The sequence below is a fragment of the Phocoena sinus genome, chromosome 16 (genome assembly GCF_008692025.1).
Source record: "Phocoena sinus isolate mPhoSin1 chromosome 16, mPhoSin1.pri, whole genome shotgun sequence".
Lineage (NCBI taxonomy): Eukaryota > Metazoa > Chordata > Mammalia > Artiodactyla > Phocoenidae > Phocoena > Phocoena sinus.
The window spans coordinates 52,142,501-52,167,140 of record NC_045778.1 but is presented as its reverse complement, the minus strand read 5'-3'; the positions used below and the strand labels follow the sequence as shown (position 1 = coordinate 52,167,140).

The window sequence follows — 24,640 nt, the reverse complement described above, 5'->3', positions numbered from 1 at the left end:
GAATATTCTTCCTCACGTGTTCTTCCCATGAGGCTGAAACCAGTAATTCTCACATTTTCATCGGCATCAGAATCACACAGGGGACTTGGTAAAAACACGCTTGCTTGGGTGCCGGTCAAGAGATTCTGGTTCAGGAAGGAGGGGGAGATCTGCATTTTAACAGGCACTCCCCCCCCAACCAAGTGACTCTGGCGCCAGCTGTCTTCAGACTACACTGAGAGATATGGTTTTAAACACTAGGAGAATAAACCCATCAGAGGAGAGGCTTTTGGAAAATGGCATTCGTTTTCTCATTACCCATGATCCATCAGGGCTTTTTAAAAAAATTTAACTAAAAATATTTTTAAAACATTTTTATTTTGTATTAGAGTATAGTTGATTTACAATGTTGTAAATGCTATACAGGTGTACAGCAAAGTCAATCAGTTATACAGCAAAGTCAATCAGTTATATATATACATATATCTATTCTTTTTCAGATTCTTTTCCCATATAGGTTACTACAGAATATTGAGTAGAGTTCCCTGTGCTACACAGTGGGTCTTTGTTGATTATCTATTTTATATACAGCAGTGTGTATATATTAATCCCCAACTCCTAATTTATCCCTCTCCCCAACCTTTCCCCTTTGGTAACCATAAATTTGTTTTCTATGTCTGTGAGTCCATCAGGGCTTTTTAAAAAGTGGCAGGACTTATCGTTGAATAGGTACAGACTGTCACCTTGGAATGATGAAATAGTTCTGGAGACGGATGGTAGTGATGGCGGCACTACAACGTGGATATACTTAATGCCACTGAACTGACACTTAAAAATGGTTAAAACGGTAAATCTCATGTTATATTTTACCACAATAAAAAAAATGGCAGGATACCCAACTCTCAGCTGTCTTGTAGAAGGTGTCTCTGACACCCTTTCCTGCTGATGTGGAAAGAGGTGAGGTTTACTCCTGAGGGATGGATTCCTTGGGAAAGGGACAACTGAGAGTAAAAGGTGGAGAAAGTTGGCCCTCTGGTGGCCCCTCCCCAGCTTCGGGCTGGCTGTGACACTCAAAGTCCGGGAGACAGTTCGCAGCACTCTTAAGCACACCTCATCCCCTGGCCGCCCGCAGTCTGTCCCTGACATACTCATGAGTGTCCCTGGACAGAGTAAAGAGGGAAGAGAGGAGCTCAAGGGACGTTGGGGAAAGAGCCTGCTTCAGGGCTCCAGGGCCAGCTCCACCCTGGGACCCTCAGCATGTCACCGCACCTCCCTCGGGCGTCACCTGGCCTGTTCCTTCTCACCTTTCAGATTTCAGCTCAGATGTCATTTTCTCAGAAAGGCTTTGCCTGCCCTAAGGCAGCCCCTCCTCCCCTCCCACTCATCATTTTCTATAATACTACCCTGCCTGATGTTTACCATCACTGGAAATTCTATTTACTACTTATTTGTACACTAGTTACTTGTTGGCATTGCCTGATTAGAACCAGAACTTCCTGACAGCTGGGAATGTGCTGGTTTTGTTCACTGCCATATTCTTTTGCTGGAGATATAATAGGAACTCAATGAATATTTGTAGAATAAATAGATTAATCAGGCTTATTTGTTTCACTGTGTATAATCTGTTCCTTCTACCTCCCAAGGTGATTTGTAGGAAAGGTCAAATGAGATCAGGTGTGCCAAGGTGCTTTAGAAGGAAAGACTCCACACAAGGTGGGGTTATCATACATTGGGGTAGGAGGGAAGGCAGCTCATGAAGCCCTGAGCACCCAAGGTGTCTCCTCCACGACCTGCACAGTAGGTGCCCCCCGCTCTTCTCCACTCCTCCTAGACAGAGACTTGTCTGGAATCTAAAAATTATGATGCTCCACCCTGCAGACCATCTAAACACAATGCAACCCAATTATTTATTACAAGGCTAGGCCTCTCAGTGAGTTTTCTCACTAGTGGGGCTCAAATAAAAAGATGCTACTTAGGAAGGCAGAGATATGCCAGGAGGGCAAACCTAGAAGAAGAACCACAAAGATGCTCCCTGACCTAAGTCAGTGGGGTTCAACAAGCCTGAACTGAGTGTCCAGCATATTCCAGATCCTGAGAGGTGACGGAGACTATCACAGTGGAGTGGCGGACACAGATACTGAATTGAAAACTCAAAGTCAATGAGGTGAATCTGGCATGGGAGGAGTCAGGGAAGGCTTTGTAGAGTGACTGACACCTAAACTGAATTTAAAGGACAGAGGAAAGAGGGATGGGTAAGAGTAGGCAGCCCAAGGTGAGGCACAGAATGGAGAGACCATGTGTCGTGTTTAGGGAGCTCCAAGTAGTAAATGCATTGGGTGTTTATTGCTGGAGTGTCTGGTGTGCCAGGGGACAAGTGGGGGCAAAGGGGCTGCGAGATGTACCTGGAAAGGTGGGTGGCGGCCACTCTCCCACGGGCAGCAGATCAAAGCTGTTTCAGACATATGCCCTTGGAGGCCTTGAAGAGATGAGCCTGCTCATTGGTCCAGTAGCCCAGAGGGCCGGTCTGGCTTGGCTGGGAGTAGAAAAAGGCGAAATGCAAAAAATCAACCAGACTTCGCTGTACTGCAAGCAGGGAGGGCTTGACTTGGGAGGGGCTAGGCTTGGAGAACTGGAGAGAGATTCCAAGTTAAATTTTTTCCCAGCCAGACTTGTCGCACGCGCTGGAGGACTTAGGCTGCCTATGTCATGGATTCAGGGTTGCCTGTGGAGCCCTGCTCTTGGCTGTCTCGCACAGGGACAGTGCAGCTTCCTAACAGCCTGGCAGAGCTTCGCAGCTGCTGTCAGGGCTAAACAGCGGGAAGAGGGGAAAGAATAACCAGTGTGACTCCCTGCATTTGATCTGAGCCAAAGTGGAATCTCCTCTGAGCCCTGAGTAAAGGCAGCAGAAAGGAAGAGAAGGAAAATTAGGGCCCTGGTATTTTGCATAAAATGTATATGGCCCAAATTTGCTCACGAGAAGTGATATGATTCAGAGAGAGCATCAAAGACAGGAAAACCAGAGAGAGAAGGGATGGGTGGGAGAGAGAGAATGGCTGTGTTGTGATAAAGCAGGTACAGGAAAGTGTTCCCCCTTCCTTTCCTTTCCCAGTGATCCTTACACTCAAGAAATCTCATGCATTCAAGAAAAAAGGGGAAAATGTACCAGTGTCTCACTGGGGGATATATTTACAGGGGTTCCCAGTGAGAATTAAAAACTTTGTATATTAATTTTGATGATATTTGTAAAAAGAAAAATGTTCTCAAACCCAACCCACCCCTCCCCAAATCAATCACTCCAACTTTGGCTTGGACCTGGGGACAGAGGTGAAAGTCCCCATCTCATTAGCATACACTCACCTTTTCCCTTTCTCCACACTACTTCCAGCTCCTCCAGCTTAAGGCAGAGAGGATCCTGGCAAGGTTGAACACAACAAGTGGCTGAGCCTGAAACAAACTCCCTGCCATAAGGTCAACAGCATATTAGTAGTTGATCCCTTGGGGGATGGTGAGACTGGAACACCAAGGGGCAATAGACTACACCTCAATCATCCATCCGTGTTTCTATCCTACAAAACCCAGACAAAGAGCTCAGCCTCTCTCATCTACTTCTGCATCCCCACACGAAATAAGGTCTCCTTCCTCTAAGCCACCACAGCATGTGGCAAACTTAGGAAGCAGCATTTTCTGCCTGTCCTCTTCCTTACATGCTTCTCCTTGCCCCTGATAGCCTGCCAACTCCTGGCTTACTATTGCCAGTGTATCCCAGTTTCTGCTGGGCAGTCTCCTACACATTGCAAGCAGTAAATATCTGTAGAATGGACAGATGCAAAAGTTGGAAACAAGATATAGTGCCTGCTAGAGAATGGACTTGAGGACACGGGGAGGGGGAAGGGTAAGCTGGGACAAAGTGAGAGAGCGGCATGGACATACACACACTACCAAATGTAAAACCAATAGCTAGTGGGAAGCAGCCGCATAGCACAGGGAGATCAGCTCGCTGCTAGAGGGGTGGGATAGGGAGGGTGGGAGGGAGGGAGACGCAAGAGGGAAGAAATATGGGGATATATGTATATGTATAGCTGATTCACTTTGTTATAAAGCAGAAACTAACACACCATTGTAAAGCAATTATACTCCAATAAAGATGTTAAAAAAAAAGATACAGTGCATCAATAAGGAAATGATTACATAAAACATAGCACATTCATACCCAGGAAAACAGATTTTTTTGTTTTTGTTTTTATGACTTAGATACATTTACCTAGAAAGAGTTCCAGAGTATATTGTTTCATTTTTTAAGATAAAAAGAAATTGAAGAACCAAACACGTTAGGAGATCACTTATATAATACAAAACAAAACCACACACACAAAACCAAAAGTATATCTTTATGTGTATGTGTGTGTACAACTGTATAAATGCATAGAGAAACGTTTGTAAGAGCACCTGTCCAACTAGGAATGGTGATTACTTCTGAAAAAGAAAAAGGAGAACTGGAGATGAATTATGGGGGCTTTTACTTTATCGGGAGTGTTTACATTCTTTACAACCAAGAATGTATTCACCTATTGTGTAATTAAAAATAAATCAAGGGGCTTCCCTGGTGGCGCAGTGGTTGAGAGTCCGCCTGCCGATGCAGGGGACGCGGGTTCGTGCCCTGGTCTGGGAAGATCCCACATGCCGCGGAGCGGCTGGGCCTGTGAGCCATGGCCGCTGAGCCTACACGTCCGGAGCCTGTGCTCCACAACGGGAGAGGCCACAACAGAGGCCTGCGTAAAGCAAAAAAAAAAAAAAAAAATCAAAAATATAATTCTCTGAAAGTCTTAAATTATTATATGAGATTTTTCATCCTGTGAAAGTTTGTTTTAATCCATTAAAGAGCCTGTGGAAGGCAGCAGAACTAGCTCTCGCTTGGGCAAGGGATTGTTTATCTTGCTTATCTCTAGTTAGAGCCAACAATGCTAATGATTCTGAATAGCACTGGACACTCCTTGGCCATCCCATCCCCTCCCACTCACGGCTTCAACTATCACCTCTATGTGGATGACTCCCAAATGTCTCTTTCCAGACACAGCCACTCCCACGAGCTACAGTCCTGACTTTCCAACTTCCTGTTGGATACAGCCAACACCTCATGTACAAAACCAGACTACTGTCCTCCCTTCTCTCCCTAATTCAATTCTTCTGCCTACCTTCTTCCTTCCTCTTAACTGGCACCTCCTCCTTCCCAGGAACTCAGAAAGGAAACTTCCCAGTTATCACTAGTCCTCTTAATCCACACACCCAGCTAGTTATCTGTCCTATTCTGGTGATTTTTCTAAAAAATTTTTCCCAGCTGTTAGCCACTGACACCACCCCAGGTCAGACCCTTTCCATCCATCACCTGGACTAGTGGAATCGCCTTCTAAATGGTCTCCTTATAAATTGGGAGACTGGGACTGATATATACACACTACTATATGTAAAATAGATAACTAATAAGGACCTACTGTACAGCACAGGGAACTCTACTCAATATTCTGTAATGACCTATATGGGAGATTAGTCTAAAAAGGAAGTGGATATATGTATATGTATAACTGATTCACTTTACTGTACACCTGAAACTAACACAACATTGTAAATCAACTATAATAAAAATTTATAAATAAATAAATAAATGGTCTCCTTGCCCCTGACTGACTGCTTTGATCCTTCTGCTAGATGTCCAACTTCCCACTTGGTGAAGGCCCAACATTCCAGCCTGTTGAGGTCATTTTGAGCTTCCATTCCATCACCCTATTGTATTAGCTATTTTCCCAACTTTGAGTCACCTGCAAATTTGGGAAATATGGCTTTTTGCCTTCATCCAAGTATCTGACAAAAATGTTAAACTGGGCTGAACCAAAGAAGCCTCTGGACTATAGATCTCTTTCTCAGGGAACCCAGAGCTTATCACTGGAGGAAAGAAAGTAACTTCAAAAAAAATTAGTGTCAGACACTTTTCATATACGATCTCATTTATACCTTAAAATAATTCTGGGTAGCAAGTACTGTTATCTTAATTTAGAGGTGTAAAACTGAAGTTGAGAATCATTAGGTAACTTGTTAAAAGCATATAGCTATTAAGTGGCAGAGTTTTGATTTGTACCACAAGTTTGTGTTGGTTCCACAGCTCATGGTTTTTCTACCACACAGCTGGAACTTTTCATGAATCCTTGCCTTCTAATAGAGCACACACTTCTTAAACTGCATCGAGGGACTTTCACATTCTAGCTTCAAACCTACCTTTGTAACAGTAAAGACTATACCATTTGTCAAACACAGTAATGTTTTACATGCTTTATTTCATTTAATCTGTGTCAAACCTATGAGATAGGTACCATAATTGTGTCCTTTTTACAGATTCAGAAGCTGATACATAGATTAAAAATAGCTTAATCTGTAAATTAAAGATTAACTCAAAATAAAATTTTTAAAAATAGCTTCATTAAGGTTACCCAGATAGTAAACAGCAAAGCTGGATTTCAAACTGGGGTCTGCCTGACTAGAGAGATACTTAGGAGGGAGAATGGACAGGAAGTTCAATTCATACAGTCAATGAACATGTATTTATGGAGCACTTGCGTCACAGGCTCAATATTGTGCTGAGGCTGGAGATCACAGAAACGACCTATGCCCCTGGCTTCATGGAGTGTATACTTTATTGGGAAAGACAGACAGAAATAGAAGGTAGCAGAGTGAGGCGAATACTGGGAGGAAGAAGCTCAGAAGGGTTAGTCTCAGAGGGCTGAGGTTCCCGGGCTTGGTGAGTGAGTCTACAAAGGTTCTATTCATTGTGATGGGGAACACGGGAGAAACAGGTTTGGGAAAAGATTTAGTTTAATTTGAGACATGAGTTTTGAGGAGATGTCTCACAGGCAGCTGGATATGCAGGTCTGGAGCTCAGGAGTGAGGCATGGACCATGGAAAGATCTTGAATCATGAATGAAACAACTCATGGAGATGGATTTACTCTAAGGATCCACAATATGTACCTGGGGCGAACAAGGAAAAAGAAGACCTCAAAGGAGATGCTGCTCACCTGGCCAACTACTGCACTCCCATGAACAGCCTTCTGAGGATGGCTTCTCCTCTTCCCAAGCAGAACAACTTTCCATCCATCAAGCCACACCCAGCTTCCTCCAAGCCCTCGCACTGCTCCAGAAAACTCCAGCCCAGAGCTCCCTCTCCTAGACTCAAGCCATTTAACAGCTGGCCAGGGACTCAGCCATTTCTTGGTAAGGATATTGAAAATTTCAGGTATTTGTGCCGTCTCCCTGATTGGACTGAAAGATCTCTGATGGCAAATCCTGGGTATAACATTAAGAAGGCAGTCAACATCCTCTTTACAGAACCAACCAATAGTACTCAGTTTCCAAAAGCGTAAGGAAGCAATAGCAAAGCATTTATGTGGGCTAGTTACTCCAGATGAACCTAAATGCCTTCCTCAATACAACAGCAAGCACGTCCTGGGCACCCTCCCAAGCTTCCCCCTGAGCCTCTGCACTGAACAGAGCTGGTCAAGGTGAGCATTCCCTGCCTCTCCTTGTGCCTTCTAATCTATTCCTATTCCCAAGAGCCCTTGCTTCCAGAATTCTTCAAGTTGAAAAGAAATTTCTTCAGGACAGAAGAAACGAGGAAGAAAACGTTTTACTTCAGAAAACACCGAGTAGCAGCAATAGAAGCCTCTTTTCCATGAGTCAAGTCACAGTTTTAACCAAGATCCTTTAACAAAATATTGTCTAATTTTACAATTTATAAATGATTCCTCATTTGTGATGTTTTATACTATCCTTCTATAAATAAGCAAATGTCTGAAATACTGAGAAAGGGAGACAGTAACACCTTGTTTCACAAATTACAGAGACTGTCAGATTCTCACTTGCATCATCACCTGGCTCAGGTAAGCTCAGGTGGGCAGTAGCCATGGGGATCTTGCTCACCATTGTCCCCCATCAGCTGGCACAGTGCCTGACTCATGGGAGTGACACAGAAGGACTGCTGAATGTATGAATGTTGAATGGATGAGACAGTAAAATTGGGAAAAAACAAAATTGTAGAAAAAACAAGGAGACAGGGAATGAGGGGCAACATGGAAGTAGCAAGAGTACAAAGAAAGCTGAGGCAAAGAAACAACCAGCCACCTCCTTACATCTTAGGCTCAGATTCTCCGCAACTTCTCCACAAAGACACCCACACAGCAGCTAAATCTTTGGGTCAGTTTCTCAGTCCTATAGCTGTCAAATGCACACTTACAGTACTGGCCATTTAATATTTTTAAGTTTTGTAACCGCTTTCTCTCTTCCTTTCTATATGCCTTAGGAACACTTTTTTTTTTTTAACCTTTCACCTAAACTAAGACTTGACATTGCATTTGACTCCTACTAGACTCTAAGCTTGTCTTTCAGGTTTGCTGCTTTGCTACTTAACATCCCATATTAGTCCAGAAAAGGAGACAGAGGTCACATTGTGTCTGGAATTGTAAGGAACAGTGCCTAATCCTCTAATGGTAGTTCCAATTCTGCCTATCTTATGAGGATTGCAAAGAAACAAGAGTGTCCCAGTTAATAAATAAATACATACATACATACATACATACACACATAAATAAGTAAATAAAGACACTACATTTTCACTTCACAGGAAGAGCCCCAAGTAACCAATCTACGCTTACTCTCTCCCCTCTACCCTCTGCACTTCGTCTCCCTTACTCTCTTCACTCTACAGTTTGCACTTCTCTCCCTTACTCTCCCCCTCTACCGTCTGCACTTCGTCTCCCATACTCTCTCCACTCTACAGTTTGCACTTCTCTCCCTTACTCTCTCCCCCTCTACCATCTGCACTTCGTCTCCCTTACTCTCTCTACTCTACAGTTTGCACTTGTCTCCCTTACTCTCTCCCCCTCTACCGTCTGCACTTCTTCTCCCTTACTCTCTCCCCCTCTATCATCTGCACTTCATCTCCCATACTCTCTCCACTCTACAGTTTGCACTTGTCTCCCTTACTCTCTCCCCCTCTACCGTCTGCACTTCGTCTCCCTTACTCTCTCCCCCTCTACCGTCTGCACTTTGTCTCCCTTACTCTCTCCACTCTACAGTTTGCACTTCGTCTCCCTTACTCTATTCCCCAGGAACAGTATCTCCAGCTCCTCACCACATTTGAAGCTGCCCCTGTCGCTCTGAGGAAAGCACAGGCGGTCTCCAGGAATTCAATCTATGCAGACTCAGGAGCAGCGAGCTAATTTTAATATCAGTCTTTGATGGTCATGGCCAAAATAAAGTCAACTTAAAAAAAAAAAAAAACCAAGGAAGTAAAATCTAAATGGATTCTAGATTGACCTCTACCTTATAGACAGAATTCATTAACACAATGATAATACTCTGCCAGCAAGATTGAAAACATGGTTTAATGATGGGAAACTTGTTAATGTGATATAATAAACCAGTAGGTCAAATGTGAAAAAAAGCACACAATCATCTCAAAGATTACCTTTTTGACTTTTGATAAATTCAAATCCCTTTCATTAAAAACAAACAAACAAAAACTATGAATATAAAACTCCTTCCAGGGCTTCCCTGGTGGCGCAGTGGTTGAGAGTCCGCCTGCCGATGCAGGGAACACGGGTTCGTGCCCCAGTCCAGGAAGATCCCACGTGCCACGGAGCAGCTGAGCCTGTGAGCCATGGCCCCTGAACCTGCGCGTCCGGAGCCTGTGCTCCGCAACGGGAGAGGCCACGACAGTGAGAGGTCCGCGTGCCGGAAAAAAAAAAAAAAAAAAAATTCCTTCCACAAAGTGATTTAAACAATTTTAAACCAAAAGCCAACATCATACTCACAAGTGAATATGAAAAGCATTTCCAATAAAATCAGGAATAAAATTCAAAGGTCTATTATCCTCCTCTTAGTTATCAATATTTGAATTTCTGATTTAAAAGAGAAATAATCATTATTTGCAGACGATACAATTCTCTACCTAGAGAGCTCAGGAGAATCAGCTAAAAAATTAAGTTGATTAAATAAAAACCTAAAACAAAACCTAAAACATATTTAAAAAATAAGTAAGAAGTATATGATTTACATGAAGACTACTACAAAACTTCACTAAGAGATATAAAAACATTTGAGTAAATTAATAAACATACCAGTATGGAAAGACTAACTACAGTAAACATAATAATTTTTCCTAAATTAATATATATTAATATAATTACATATAATGTATATATTATATATAACAAATCTATATTATATATATTATATATATATTATAGTATATAATAAATATATATATTTATTATAATCCTGATCAGGATATCAATAGATGTTTGAGATTTTGACAAAGTGTTTCAAAATTTAACTTATAAGAATAAGCAAGGGGCTTCCCTGGTGGCGCAGTGGTTGAGAGTCTGCCTGCCGATGCAGGGGACACGGGTTCGTACCCCGGTCTGGGAAGATCCCACATGCCGCGGAGCGGCTGGGCCCGTGAGCCATGGCCGCTGAGCCTGCGCGTCCGGAGCCCGTTGCTCTGCAACGGGAGAGGCTACAACAGTGAGAGGCCCGTGTAACCACAAAAAAAAAAAGAATAAGCAAGGAAAAATAAGGAAAATTTTAGTAATTATAATTAGAGAGAGCTTGCTCTGTGTGATATTAATATATGTTATAAGGCTAAAATAACTAAAACAGTGTGGTATTCATTCAAGAATTTACAAATAGATATCTTAGGCCTAAAATTGACTTTAGAATATACAAAATCAGATTAGGAATTGTCTAGGATTATCCAGTAAGTATATTATTTAAGGAAATTATATAAGGAATATAAATATATACATGAGGAAATAAATACATTTTGAAGGAAAATGAAGTATTTAGAAAACAGATTAGGTCTTCAACTCATAATATGTACAAAAAAAAAACTAACTTCAAATGAAAAGTTCATTGTAACTAAAAGCCTAAAAAGCTAAAAAACACAGTTAATCACAGAAAGTAGATAAAGAATACAAATTTAAAAGATGTGGAAGTAATCACCATGGAGGACATAGACCTATCTGGGCATGTGGAAATTAAAATTTTCTGTACATTAAGGAACATGATAAACATTTCAAAAATATGATATTTCATTAATATTTATATAGAGTATCCCATAGTAGGATAAACGTAATTCACTTGATTATGATTAACAAAGTTAGGTGAAAAGTTATAAAATGTGAAAGCATGATCTCAATTTGGGAAAAAACAAACAGAAGAAAAAAAACTAGAAAGTCATGAACCAAATATTGGACTTCTTTATTGTGCCTTTCTGTTTCCCAAATTATCCAAAATTAACTTGTATTATTTTATAATCAGGAAAAAATGCTAGTTGAGAAAAACAGCATCAAATGACAATGATATGTTATAGTCTTAATTCATTAAGAAGTCTCAAATTAAAAAAAGACAAATGGACAAAGAAAGTGATTTAATAATTAACCAACAGAGAGCACATTGATGAGATATCAATGTTTTATTGTTTCCAGTAATCAAAGAAATGCACATTCCAACTATGAAGTACAAAGTCCGGTATCTCTTATTGACATACCACTGGAAAGACTACTCCAGCACATCATTAGTTGAAGTGCAAACTGTTGCAACCTTTTTGGAGAGCATTTTGACAGTACATATTTCAAGCCTTTAAAAAAGTTCTTCACTTTTAGTAATTTCAGTTCTAGGACTCTGTGCTAAAGAAAGAATTACAGATCTAGGCAATGGAGAGTTAGAAAAAATTGGGGATCAACAACTAAATGCCCAACAAGAGGGGAATGGGTAAGCCCCTCTACAGTACCACAGGACAGAATGAGACCCAAACACTGAAATCAAGGTTTGGAAACCTGTAATGGAGGGGGAACATCTTTTTTTTCTTTTTTTTTTTTTTGTGCTACGTGGGCCTCTCACTGTTGTGGCCTCTCCCATCGCGGAGCACAGGTTCTGGACGCGCAGGCTCAGCAGCCATGGCTCACGGGCCCAGCCACTCCGTGGCATGTGGGATCTTCCCAGACCAGGGCACAAACCCGTGTCCCCTGCATCGGCAGGCGAACTCTCAACCACTGAGCCACCAGGGAAGCCCTGGAGTGGGAACATCTTAATGATGGAATGTTAGGCAAAGAATGCAGGACTGAAAATTGTGTATTATGTATCTATACTATGGTCTTAATTTTATTTGAAACAAACAAACCTCCCAGTTCTGCTGCTCCCCAGCCAGGCAGCTTTGGTCAAATCTTTGAGTCCCTGAGACCAATTTCTTTAACTCTAAAAGTGAGAAGGGAGGACTTCCCTGGCGGTCCAGTGGTTAAGACTCCGCGCTTCTCGACTTAAGTGTCCATCGACAGATGAATGGATAAAGATGTGGCACATATATACAATGGAATGTTACTCAGCCATAGAAAGGAACAAAACTGAGTTATGTGCAGTGAGGTGGATGGACCTAGAGTCTGTCACACAGAGTGAAGTAAGTCAGAAAGAGAAAAACAAATACTGTATGCTAACACATATATATGGAATCTAAAAAAAAAAAAAATGGTTATGAAGAACCTCGGGACAGGACAGGAATAAAGACACAGACGTAGAGAATGGACTTGAGGACATGGGGAGTGGGAAGGGTAAGGGGACGGGGAAGGGTAAGCTGGGACAGAAGTGAGAGAGTGGCATGGACTTATATATACTACCAAGTGCAAAGTGGATAGCTAGTGGGAAGCAGCCGCATAACACAGGGAGATCAGCTCGGTCCTTTGTGATTACCTAGAGGGGTGGGAGGGAGACGCAAGAGGGAATAGATATGGGGATACATGTATATGTATAGCTGATTCACTTTGTTATAAAGCAGAAACTAACACACCATTGTAAAGCAATTATACTCCAATAAAGATGTTAAAAAAAGACTCTGTGCTTCCACTGCGGGGGGCATGGGTTTGATCCCTGCTCAGAGAACTAAGATCTCACATGCCGCAGGGTGTGGCCAAAAAAAAAAAGAAAACAAAAAAAAACAAGTAAAAGTGAGAGGGGAACATTTGGATCCCTCAATTTTCACTGTTGCATGACACAGCATGTAATAAAAAAGTAATAAATAAATCATAAACAGATGCATAACGTCTGCATTAATAATTAAAAGATAGAATTTTAGTTGTTAAAATTTTGAATTAAAAATTCTTTTTTAATTAATTTTTTATTGAAGTATAGTTGATTTACAATACTGTGTTAGTTTCAGATGTACAACGCAGTTGATTCAATATTGTTACAGATTATACACCATACAAAGTTATTGTAAAATACTGACTATATTCCCTGTGCTGTACATTACATCCCTGTGACTTATTTATCTTATAACTGATAGTTTGTACCTCTTAATCACCTTCACCTATTTCGCTCCAACCCCTACCCATCTCCCGTGTGGTAGCCACTAGTTTGTTCTCTGTATCTGTGAGTCTGTTTCTGTTTTGTTATATTTATTCATCTGTTTTTAGATTTCACATATAAGTGAAAGCATACAGTATTTGCCTAAAAATTCTTTACTTTTAAACTAATAACTTAAACAAGTGACATATTTTAGACCTTACTGCTTAGTGATAATTCATTAGAAATAGGTTGCATGGCTAGAAATAAGCATGCTCTCTGATCCTCTGTAACTAATTTGATATGGGCTTGCCCGCCTGAGTCAGGAACACACTTCACCTGTTGTCAGCCATCCCGTGATTTGGCACTGGTGAGGCCCTCAGTCAGCAGAGGGTAGTTAGTCAAAATCCTAGATCTGAGAGATGCCCCAGAAGAACCTGCAAGGCTGTCTGACTGCTGTTGCACTGAGAGCACAAGAATCACTTTTTGGAGTTCTTTTTACAAATTTATGTAGTTTCTGCACATAGCTCAAGAAGTTCTTGCCATCCTCTCAGATTCAAATAATATTTGAGCATATTTCTTTCACAACTGCCTGGAGCTTTACCAATCCCTCCCACTGTGAATTTTAGGACCCTGCTGGAGGCACGATGATGAAAGAATAACCAGGCTGAGTTAGCGACTAATTAGCCTGCTGAGCAGCAGAGAAGTGAATCTGAGTTTGCTCGGACCACAGCAGTTACCAAAACTGCAAACTGAATGAGGCTCACGCTCTATCCTGTCATCCAAATTCATTCTGCCTTTGGGGGGAAAAAGGAAGATAATTTCATGCCAAAAGCATTTAACTTCTGTGAATTTTATCCACCTCCCTGAGACTGACAAACCAGACTATTAGAGAATGCTTCAGTTCCTCCAGGCAAACAGATCATAGGTGAAAATATGTTCATCAATGAAATCTGAGTTCGTGTTGTTAATAGTAACAAATGAATTAAAACTTTCTTTAGAAGTGACAGTAACTTGAACTAACTCCAGTGATATCCAAATTAAACTGTGTTATATGATATTTTAATCCCAGATGTGTCTAGTATGCACTTGGTCACACGTGTTTTTCCCAATGATTTTTTTTCCATTCTCTAGATTTTCCATAGTCAGTGATATTATATAGTTTAAACCTAAAATAAAGTCATCAAAACAGAGTCTTTCCTTGCTTCTGCCTCTTTCCTAATTCTGAATATAGCAGCCTTACTGTTTAATTATTAAAATGTAGCTGTTCCTACAAAGCAATAAAATTCATAAATGCTAGCCGCATTTTGTTATAGCTTTGAACTTGTGTGCACGTGTAATCAGCTCTTCTGAAGGAGACGTCCCAGTATTTTTATAAACGGAGCACATTTCACTGGGGCCACCACACAGCAGACCACTTAACGGAGCCAGCAGCAATGCCATCACTGCAGATAATGGTACTGGCCAGCACTGCTCGACCAATAACCCAGTCAAGCACAGCCACCCTGTTGATGTTTATTTTGTTTTGTTTTCTTAAGCCTTAAGGGTAGAGGGGAAAGGATGCAAGAGTATTAAGTCTGCCTTATAGACTCAACGTTGTGAAGAAGAAGCAGGGAGGAGACTGGGGTTCCACTCTGTCCCCTCTCGTCCCAGGCCCCACAGATGGTGGGCAGGGGAGGAAAGAACAAATGTCCTGCAGCTCCTGAGAGCAGAGGGGACCCTCTTCCTTGCAGAGGCAGAGAGACATCAGAGACCTTGGGGAGGTGCGGCTGTGCACCCATGAGAAGCAGCCTTGTGTCACTGCACCTGAAGTCACCTGTGGTCAGGGACAATGGACATGTCAGTGGCAACCAGGCAGAGAGAGGAGTAACAGAGTAAGATCCCCAGCTGCACTGGGGGAGAGCACCAGGGGAGAGCAGAACCCCGTGAAGAGATGATGCTAGATTCTCCTTCCGCCATTCCACTGGGAGACTCAGTCAGAATAAAAATGAGCCTAAGAGCCAGGATTTGTTGAATCCTGATTGTATATCAGGCGCTGTTCTAAGCCCTTTACACGAACAATCTCATTTATTAGGTGCTACTATTACCCCTCCCATTTAGTGAATGAGGACCCATTTAGTTTAGGCCTCAGCAGGACCAGTATTTTGCATGAGGTCACACAGATTGCATATAAACAGTGGAGCCAGGTAAACAAATCCAAGCAACCAGGCTCCAGATCCCCAACATGTAAAAGGCAATTAGAGAAAATACAGCGAGCTCTATTTCCTGCACATCCAAGTCTTTGGGTGAAAGGTCATATATAGTGTGCCTTAACGTGGGGTTTAGGTTTTCTCAAACTTCTCTCTGTCTCTCTAGCAACAGAAGTGCCCTTTCATGCCAAATGTAAGGCAGGACCTCACTGTATAAATAAAATGAGTAAGAGCGGGCTGCTCATCAGAAGCGGGTTGAAGGGCTGAGATCTTCATCTGCCTGCATCTCCCTCACCTGACAGAGGCCCCAACACCCCTGGAGCACAGCTGGAAAATCAGTATCACTCTGAATTGTGAGCTTGAGAGACAAAAGCAGCACAGCTAGAAAGCCAACAACAGCCAGCTAAACCAAAGGAAAAGGAAGATATAACCACCCGCCACCCTCCCAGCAGTCACAGAGGTACCTCACCATCCGGGCCCTGACACAAATCATCTCAAGTTTGAGCATTTGAAGGGCCAGAAGGAGGTGGAATTCAGGGCTGGAGCAGAGAGTCAGGAATGAGGCAAATCCAATAAACAGGCAGAGGTGGGAAGCGGAGCCAACAGGGCGCCGGGGCCAGCGGTCTGTGGTGAGTGAGCAGGGCTGCTGTAGGCACAGAGGTGGGAACCCGAGAGGGAGGCCAGCACAGGAACTGCTCCCAGAACCAGCGTCCTCCAGCTTCAAGCTGTTCACACATATTATATGAGATAGAAATGGCAAAAGCTTACCAAGTACTTTGATACACATGTTTCTTTTTTCTTTTCTTTCTTTCTTTTCTTTTTTTTTTTTTTTTTTTTTTTGGTGTATGGGGACTACATCACCCTCCTTCTTGCCTGTTCAAAAACTGCTTTTTCCTTCTTTACAGTAACATACCACTCAGTGGCCGGTACTGTCAGCCTTAGCAGACAGAAATGCCTGCTTTGGGGAGTCATGTGGGTAACAATTAAGAGTCCCAGACTATGTGGATTCACATCCCAGCTCTACCCCGTACTAGCTGTGTAACCTTGGGCAAGTTACCTAACTTCTCAGTGCCTGAGTTTCGTCTTCTGTGATACGCAGATAATAAAAGTAAGAGAATTGCTGTGAGGATGACAGGTTAATACACACAAAGTAGTTAGAACTGTACCTAGCAAAGTTCAAACTAAATGCTAGCTATTACTGTTCTCTTATTTTGACAGCTTTCATTTCCCTCCTTACCACTTTCTGTTTTCTCTTCCCCACTCTATTAGTTCCCTATTGCTGCTGTGACAAATTGCCACAAATGTAGTGGCTTAAACAATACACATTTGTTATCTTACAGTTCTGGAGGCCAGAAGTCTAAAATGGGTTGGCAGGGCTGACTTCCTTCTGGAGGCTCTAGGGAAGAATCTGTTTTCTTGCCTTTTCCAGCTCCTAGAGGCAGCCTGCATTCCTTGGCTCCTGACCCCTTCCTTACATTACCCCTACCTCCTGCTAGGGACTCTGATCCTCTTGTCTCCCTCTCATAAGGACCCCCTTGATTACACTGAGCCCACCCAGGTAATCCAGGATAACCCCTCATCTCAAAATCTTTCATTTAATCACATCTGTGAAGTTCCTTTTGACGTGTTAAGTAACATACTTACAGGTTCCAGGGATTAAAACTTAGACAACTTTGGGGGACCACCGGCATTATTCAGCCTACCACACATCTTTCCAAAGCCTAAAGTTGCATACTGGCAAGACTTAGGTAGGTCCAGAGGGAAAAGACAATATGAGTAGCTAACTTTTTGAGCACTGACTATGTGCCTGGCATTATGCAAAGTGCTTTAGGTGCATTATCTTACTTGGCTCTCAGAGCAACCCTGTAAAATTACTATCTTACAGAAAGGTTAACTTCTTGTCTAAGGTTGTACAACTAGTAGATGGCAAAGCTTATGTAAAACTAGGTAAATTTGACTCTAGAGCCCTTGTACTTGACCAAGAGTGCCTTATCCCTACACCTTAAGCTATTATAACTGGAGTCACCATGACCACTAGGGGCCTTGGAGACTATGCCACGAGAGGTACACATGCTCAGGGGACACAGGCACATAGGGGTCCTGCAGAGTCCATGCTGTAAGGTCCACACAGATGGTGGAGCCTTCAGAACATCTTCTTACACTCAAAGGAGAAAGCCTGGGGTTACTAAAGAGTTTCTTCAAATGCAGATTTGGACCAAAAAGCCAAGAAGGGACCAGTTGAAGAGAGAAAGTGAGAAGTCCATTCCTGACCCCAGCAGACCAGCCCTGCAGTTCTAATCAACCTCCCAGAAGAAGAGAGAACCTCACAGTCTTCCCTGGAGAGACTTCCAACTCAGAAGACCCAGATCCAGATTGATCCCGATCCTCTGAAACCCTACCAGGAAGTTTCAGAACCCCAGCTACTAACCAATTTAGCTATAGTCCTATCTGAAACTTTCTAATGAGGCACGTTAAAGCTATTTGGTTTCACTCAGCAGAAAAAGGGCCAGTCATTTGTTTTGGGTGATGAGCCCAGAGGTTGTTTCAGGAAAGCACAATGGTCAAGGGAACAGAGTCTGGAGCCGGCCTGCTCTAACTGAATCCCGGCCCTGGCACTTTCTTGCTCTGACTTCAAGCAAGTTACATGACCTTTTAGTTTCTCAGTTTTCCCATCTTCAAAAGGGGCATAGTAAGGGAGATCCATATGTCCTTATCCAAAATCAGAAGGTTTCTGGCTTTCGTAATGGTAAAACAGTACATGTGCCATATATTAAATAATGCTATAGGTGGGATCTGCAGCAAACATGTCCAATTGTTTCTGAAATTAAAATGTATAAATGTTCTTACCAGGTGAGAAAAATAAAGACCATAATAACCTCATGACCAAATTTTGTAGCCAAACTTATGAAAACCACAGTTTTGAGAGTTGTTTTTTTTTCTTTGTTTGTTTTAACTTTGGAATTGCAGGTAAGGGATAACAGGTCTCTGGCATTTACCACCTAATGTTGCTGTTAGGATTAAATGAATTAACAGATGTAAAGTGCTTAGAACGTTGCCTGGCACGTAGTAATCACTATATAAGTGTTAGCAACAACAACTACTATTATTATTCTCATCTAAATAGACTTGGTAAGGGACTATGAACAGGAAATTGTTAATTTATGACTAAATTTGATTTGTAAATTAGTACACTGGAGATTAATAGTCATTAATCCTTTAGAACAATATCCCAGGGCAGATTTCTGAGATGATGGAAATGTTATATATCTTCCTTGTCCAGTACGGTAGCAACTAGCAACATGTAACAATCACTTGAAATGGGACTAATTTCATTTAATTCTAACTAACTTAAATTTAAATGCAAATAGCCCTATGTGGCTTGTGGCTACCCTACTGGACAGAGGGCTGGGTTCCAATCTGGCTCATGAAAACCTATTTAAGCCACAACACAGATGAATTACAGCATTAATAAAAACAAGCCTGAGTTCTATACCGTGGGAGCAGAGAAGACCCCATGATGCTGAAGAGAGTTTTCTCTTCCTTTCTAGGCCCCATAGTTGGCCCATGGCAAAGTGCATCTTTGATATATTCTTCTTCTTTCTCTACTCCCCAGTTCCCCATCTCCAACTCTCCTCTTGGGGAGCCTCACATAATTGGGCCACATGCTCCCCTAAGCCCCCCCATCAATACCTCCCAGCCCTTCTACAGCAGTGTCATGCTCCCCAGCCACCTGCCTTCCCTCTCCCAACCAAATTCCCACTTGCTCAATGCCAAGATCTCAACCAAGTATCCAGAGGAAAGCAACTTGTTCAAACAAATCGACACTCTAATCAGTTACTGCTTTTTCTCACGTCTTCCCTGCTGCTCCTTCTGAATCCGAAGCTCTAAATTGTTGTGCTCCCCTGGACCCCTTCTCCCCACAAGCAGAGGGAGCCGAGGCAGAGAAAGAAGGAGTCCAGACTGAAGCAGTTGTTGTCCTCTACAGGCCGATTGCCAGCCAGGTGTGTGGAAGGCAGGCACCACCAACACACATGTGCACAGCAGCCTCGCTCCCTGCAAATATCTCCTCTTGCCCAGGCAGGGCAAGCATTCCCTGCTCTCTGCTTTAGAAAACAGCAAGCACAATTCTTTTCAATTTTCCTTTATTCATTTAAAAATTTGTAGGTAACAAATTGCACATCAAATGAATTGTTTAAAATACACGACAAAAGCCCAGGGAAGACTGTGATTAAGAACAGCTGCAAATACAAAAAGAAAACCGACCACCTTCATTGGAATCTAGCTTCACCACAATGCACTGGAGCATGGAAATTTTAATGACACAGGTCAACCTTGGAGTACATCCAAGGAGCTTATGTTACTATAAGGACTAGAAGACTGTCCCTCCAGCTCTTACTTGATCCCCAGGCTTGGACCAAAGATGATTATTATGCAGGGCTCCTAGGTATAAGGAAAATTTTCCCTGTGAGGCTGTAAATGGAGGACAATTTGAATGGTAAACATTATGTTCTTCTCTGAATCCTTTTGGTTATATTATCTCCTTTTCCAAAGTAGAGATTTGTATTGAAGAAACAAAGTCGTAACACTATTTCTAGAGGGCCTTCTAGGTGCAAGCTCTGTGCCAAGAAAGCCACAGTTAATTCCTTCAGTAGGGAAAATGAAACATCTACATAAATAACTCTCAAAGAACGCTGAGAGAAGAAAGGCTAGGGAGGTATTCAATAAAATGCTGCAGGCATCAGAGCTAGAGAATGTCGACTATTTGGGGCTGGGGTATTAGGGAAGGTCTCACAGCAGCAACAAAAACTTAGTTTGAAGGATGGTTAGGATTTAAAGTGGTAAAATGGAGCAGGAAGGGCACTCAGGAAGAGCAAAGGATGTTCTAGAAGACAGCATCATCAGGCATCCTTCAGCAACTATCCACGAAGACATGGCTACACACAGCATCCAGAGATAGTCTGCCACCCCTTCACCCCCAATGCCAACTGGCCCTGTAAGGGCATCTACAGGGTCACCTGCATCCACCTCCCAAGACAGGCTCTCAAAAATTCTTCCTGGTGGGGTGCAGCACTCTTGGCCTCGGCTGCGTCCATTCTGCGGCAGTGGCTCCACCCTATCCCTACCAGGGCTTCCTACCAGAAACACAAGGAAATTCACTAATCCTGCAGAGATCTAAATGACCTACTGGCAAATTTTGCATGATGAAACTAAAATTAAGAACCATGTGGAAATAAAACTTTTCCATCAAGTGAATCCTACCTAACATCTATTGAGGGAGCTCCCTCTTTAAAATGAGGCTGCTAAAAATCTTTGAATGATGGATCTTTCTTACACCGAATAATTAGTTGAGTCAGTTGAACCAAGTGTTCTCATGGCTTAAATACCAGGCAAGATGTGCGGGGGGAACCGTAAATTTACACTGTGCGTTTAACATTAGACACAAGGAAGACTTTTTCTTCTAGGTTATTCATTATCACAGCATTAGAGGACTTGAAGAAAAAAGACGTAGCCATTCTAGTTACCAGTGAAAATGAGACCAGGTCCAATATTATATTTTCTAGGACCTGATGTAGCTAATTGCTCCAGGAACAATCTCTTGAGCACTTGCGTGAAATACTGGCGGCTAGGGGGCCGCCTCAGCAAGAGCTTACACTTTTCTTCTTTGTACTGCACACACAAAATGCAGTGGAGACCCAAGGCAAACATCTGAAGGGGCGAAGGAAGCACTTAACAGGGTATCCTCCAGCCCATGTGAGGGCTGGCCCGCGCCCCCTAGAGAGTCGCCTGCCTCTGTTCTCCCCTGGGGAGGGGAGTAGCTACCTGTACTCCCGCCAGGTACGCGGAGTGAGGCTGCTGCCCCTGGCCGGATCTACTGGATTCAGAGATTAAAAGCCTATCTCTCCCCTTCTCCAAGCCTGAGGAACCGAGCCACAGAAACACCTCCTTACCTTTCCTCTTCCGGCCGGTCGCGCCGGAGTCCCCAAGTGCAGCGTCCCTCTGGGACGCGCCTGTCGCTGGCGGCGTCGGGTGTCCTTGCTACCGTGTGTCAGCGGCGGAGCGGACGACAGGAGCGCGCAGAGCCGGGCAAGTGCCCGGGAGGCAGAGCCCGGGGCGCGCCGCCCGCCGCCGCCGCCGCCGCGCCCACCGGTCCCGCGTCGTCGTGTGCGCCCCCGCCCGGCGCCGCTCCCTCGCTCCGCGCCCGCAGAGCTCTGCAAGCTGCCCGGACGGCGGCACGGGCGGCAGCGGAGCCCCCGCCCTGGGCCGGGCTTTCCCAGAACTCGCCCGCCCGGGGTGAGAGGCCGCGAGCGCCACCGCGGGCCGCCAGGCGGCCGGGGCGCGGCCTGAGCTGGGCCCGCCCACGGGCGCGGGCCGCGCTGAGAAGGCAGGCGCGAGGGGCGGTCCCGGCCGCCACCCACGCCCCGGCCGGCGGCTTCGCTGAACTTCGCCAGGCCCCGGCCTCGGCCCCGGCTTCGGCCTCGGCCCCGACTTCAGCTTCGGCCCCCGGGGGCTGTCCAACGCCTGGGGAGCCGCAGCGGGAGCTGTCGAGAGCGCAGCGGGGTTGCCCGGCTCCGACTGGAAGTGGGGAACTCGGTCCACCTCAGGCCGCGGGAATTTAGTCTCACACTTTCCGCCAGGGACCGTCCCTGCTCGACACACACGGAAACAGAGGCTCTTGGAGGTTAAATTACTTGACCAAGGTTACTCTGGTAAGGGCAGCACCAAGTCACCAATCTGTTCGGTCATTCATCATTCAGATATTTACTGTTGTGTGTGGCGCCGTGCAGTGCCAGGCTCAGGAGATACCCCTTTGACTGCTAATAGTGACCGTCCAAATAGTGACATCCAGGTCTGTGGACTCCAAATCTAGTGGCTTTCGCTGCTGAAGCAAACAAGAGGTGTTCAAAGCTGCCAGAAACTGCAGGCTCTGCACGGAGCCTTACCTAATCGTCGAGGTGGTTTTTGTACCCAGCTGGCCGTCAGGAGAGCCAGGCACCTGAGGAGAATCGAAATATCATCCCCCTCCCTTTCCCCTAAACCCCCCTCCCTCTTTACCTATTTTAATGGACTAACCTGTTGCATAGGTTTCACCCTTCCTCTTATATTCAATCAGGACCAATTCCGGGGGCCCCTAGCCCTCCCGTCTGTCCACTCCTTGGAGCGAAGCATCCCTCACAACACAGCCATATTATTCTTCCTCTTCTACAGCTTTAATCTGTGCAGAAACCTTCACTGGCTCCCTGCTGCCTTCCAGACTAACTCCCCACGACTGTAGGAACCCAACATGGCCTGGTTATTAGGGACCACCCAAGAGGATGCTTCTCCCACTCTGAGCCTCTACCTGGACCATGACAAGCACCTCCCACACCCTTTCCTGCTGCTCAAGTATGACCCTTTCTTTCAGGTCACTGTTGAAAGTGGCCTCCCCTCCTTTGAGCCTCCAGGCGCAGGAGGGGCACCAAAGAATTCTGCCTGTAAGAAAAATATGCCAGCCTGGTCCTTAAACTGTTTTGCTGTTTTCTCACCACTAGGATTTTCCTGAAAATCAACGTTACCTCCTTCCTTGAGAGCCGGTTTTAGAAAGCTGTCTGCAGAAGCCTCTGAGGAGACTCTTTGTTCATGAAAAGCTTGAGACCTTAGCCCTAGAGAACCAGGGAGTAGTCATTTACTCTGACCCATTGCTCGCACAGTCCTGGACAGGTGAATGGAGGAGCCAGGAAAAAGGAAGCATTACTGACACTAAACAAGGTAGGCAATTTATTGAATATACAGTTGTGTGTTATGGTCTTATAATGCATTTAATGAATTAGTAATATCAAACATCATTAATCACCTGGAGCCCTCAAAGACTTGTTTTGTGTTGTTAATTAGGCACATGGGAATTAGGCTTGCAAACTGGTGGATGCACAAGCAGTTAACATTGAATCCTCCAAATGAGTCACTGCACCATTAGTAACCAAGGAAGGTCTAGGTCCGTTAGGCAGGAAAGTTATCTGAGTGTGATAATCAGTATCACCTATCCCTGGAATAGGGAGCCGTCCCCAATTTTTTGCAAAGAGAGCAGGTCCAGATCAATGTCCTTTGCTTGCCCCCCTCAATCCCTCTCTAAATGAGACTGGAGGGAGCCATGTCCCTGAGGCTGCCTCACCGCATTGGAATGTCTGAGCTAACAGTGCTTCCAGAGGGTTCATTGCTCCTCTGAACAGCACTGCCCAGACTTTCTGGAGATTTTAATTCACTCCCCAACCTCGCCAACAGTTGCACACAAGGTGCCTTTTTTACACCCTGCTCTCTGTTCAGTGAAACACAGAGACCATCTCAGGGGAACAATGGCTCCATTCAAGACTTTTTCAAAAGTACAGCGTATAACCTCCACACTGTGGGTTGCTGCCAGCTATTATCTGAAAGAAGAAAGACGGTCAGATAAAGTGCTTGTGAATTGGGGGAGCACTGGACAGTTTCCATGGAAAATTCAGCTTCAGTAAACTAAGTTATGCATCTTTGTATACAAGACCATTTTGCATAGTCAAAAACAAAAGTCCCAAGAAATAATGCTGTGGAAGCTATTTAAATGTAGTGCATCTTTGACATTTCAGAAGAAAGCACACATCTCTTTTGAACTTGTTACATAATGGTCTCCATTTGATGGAAATTGATTTAAGTTGTAAACATTGGGACTAGGGAACTTAAGTCGTAAAATCATTTTAAGAAATGGAATCACGTCCCTACTTTCTTCCTCTCACATCCCGTAATTTTTGTGATTGGTGGGGGGTGTCTCTGACTTCATGGTTGTTGCTGCCAGTGGGAGGCCCCACACCCCCTACTGCACATACTGCAGAAAACAAGATTGGCCCTTTGCCACACTCAACAAGCCAGCCATCAGTTAACCCATTTATAAACAAACCTTAAGGTTGGGAACTGAGTAGTCAGCACAGGCACCATTGACAAATTTATTGATCTCTGTTCAACGGTAGCTAATTGCTAAGCAGAGGAATTTGCCAGCAGACTTCTGGGTAGCCTTGGAAGCCAAGGAAGAGCTGAAGGAACAAGGCAGCCCTGAGTTCAGGAGTTGCCATTTCCTCTCATTTGAAGTCA

General features: G+C 43.9%; 1 protein-coding gene across 2 annotated transcripts in view; it reads right to left on the bottom strand.

The window, feature by feature from the left end:
* PLCE1 (phospholipase C epsilon 1) overlaps positions 1–21,611 on the bottom strand; it is a 312,758-nt gene extending 291,147 nt beyond the window's left edge. For both annotated transcript variants that reach the window (XR_004346085.1, XM_032607439.1), the window contains exon 1: positions 21,496–21,611. The gene's annotated coding sequence lies outside the window, so the exon portion shown is untranslated. The remainder of the gene's footprint in view (positions 1–21,495) is intronic.
* Positions 21,612–24,640: the final 3,029 nt, after the last annotated feature.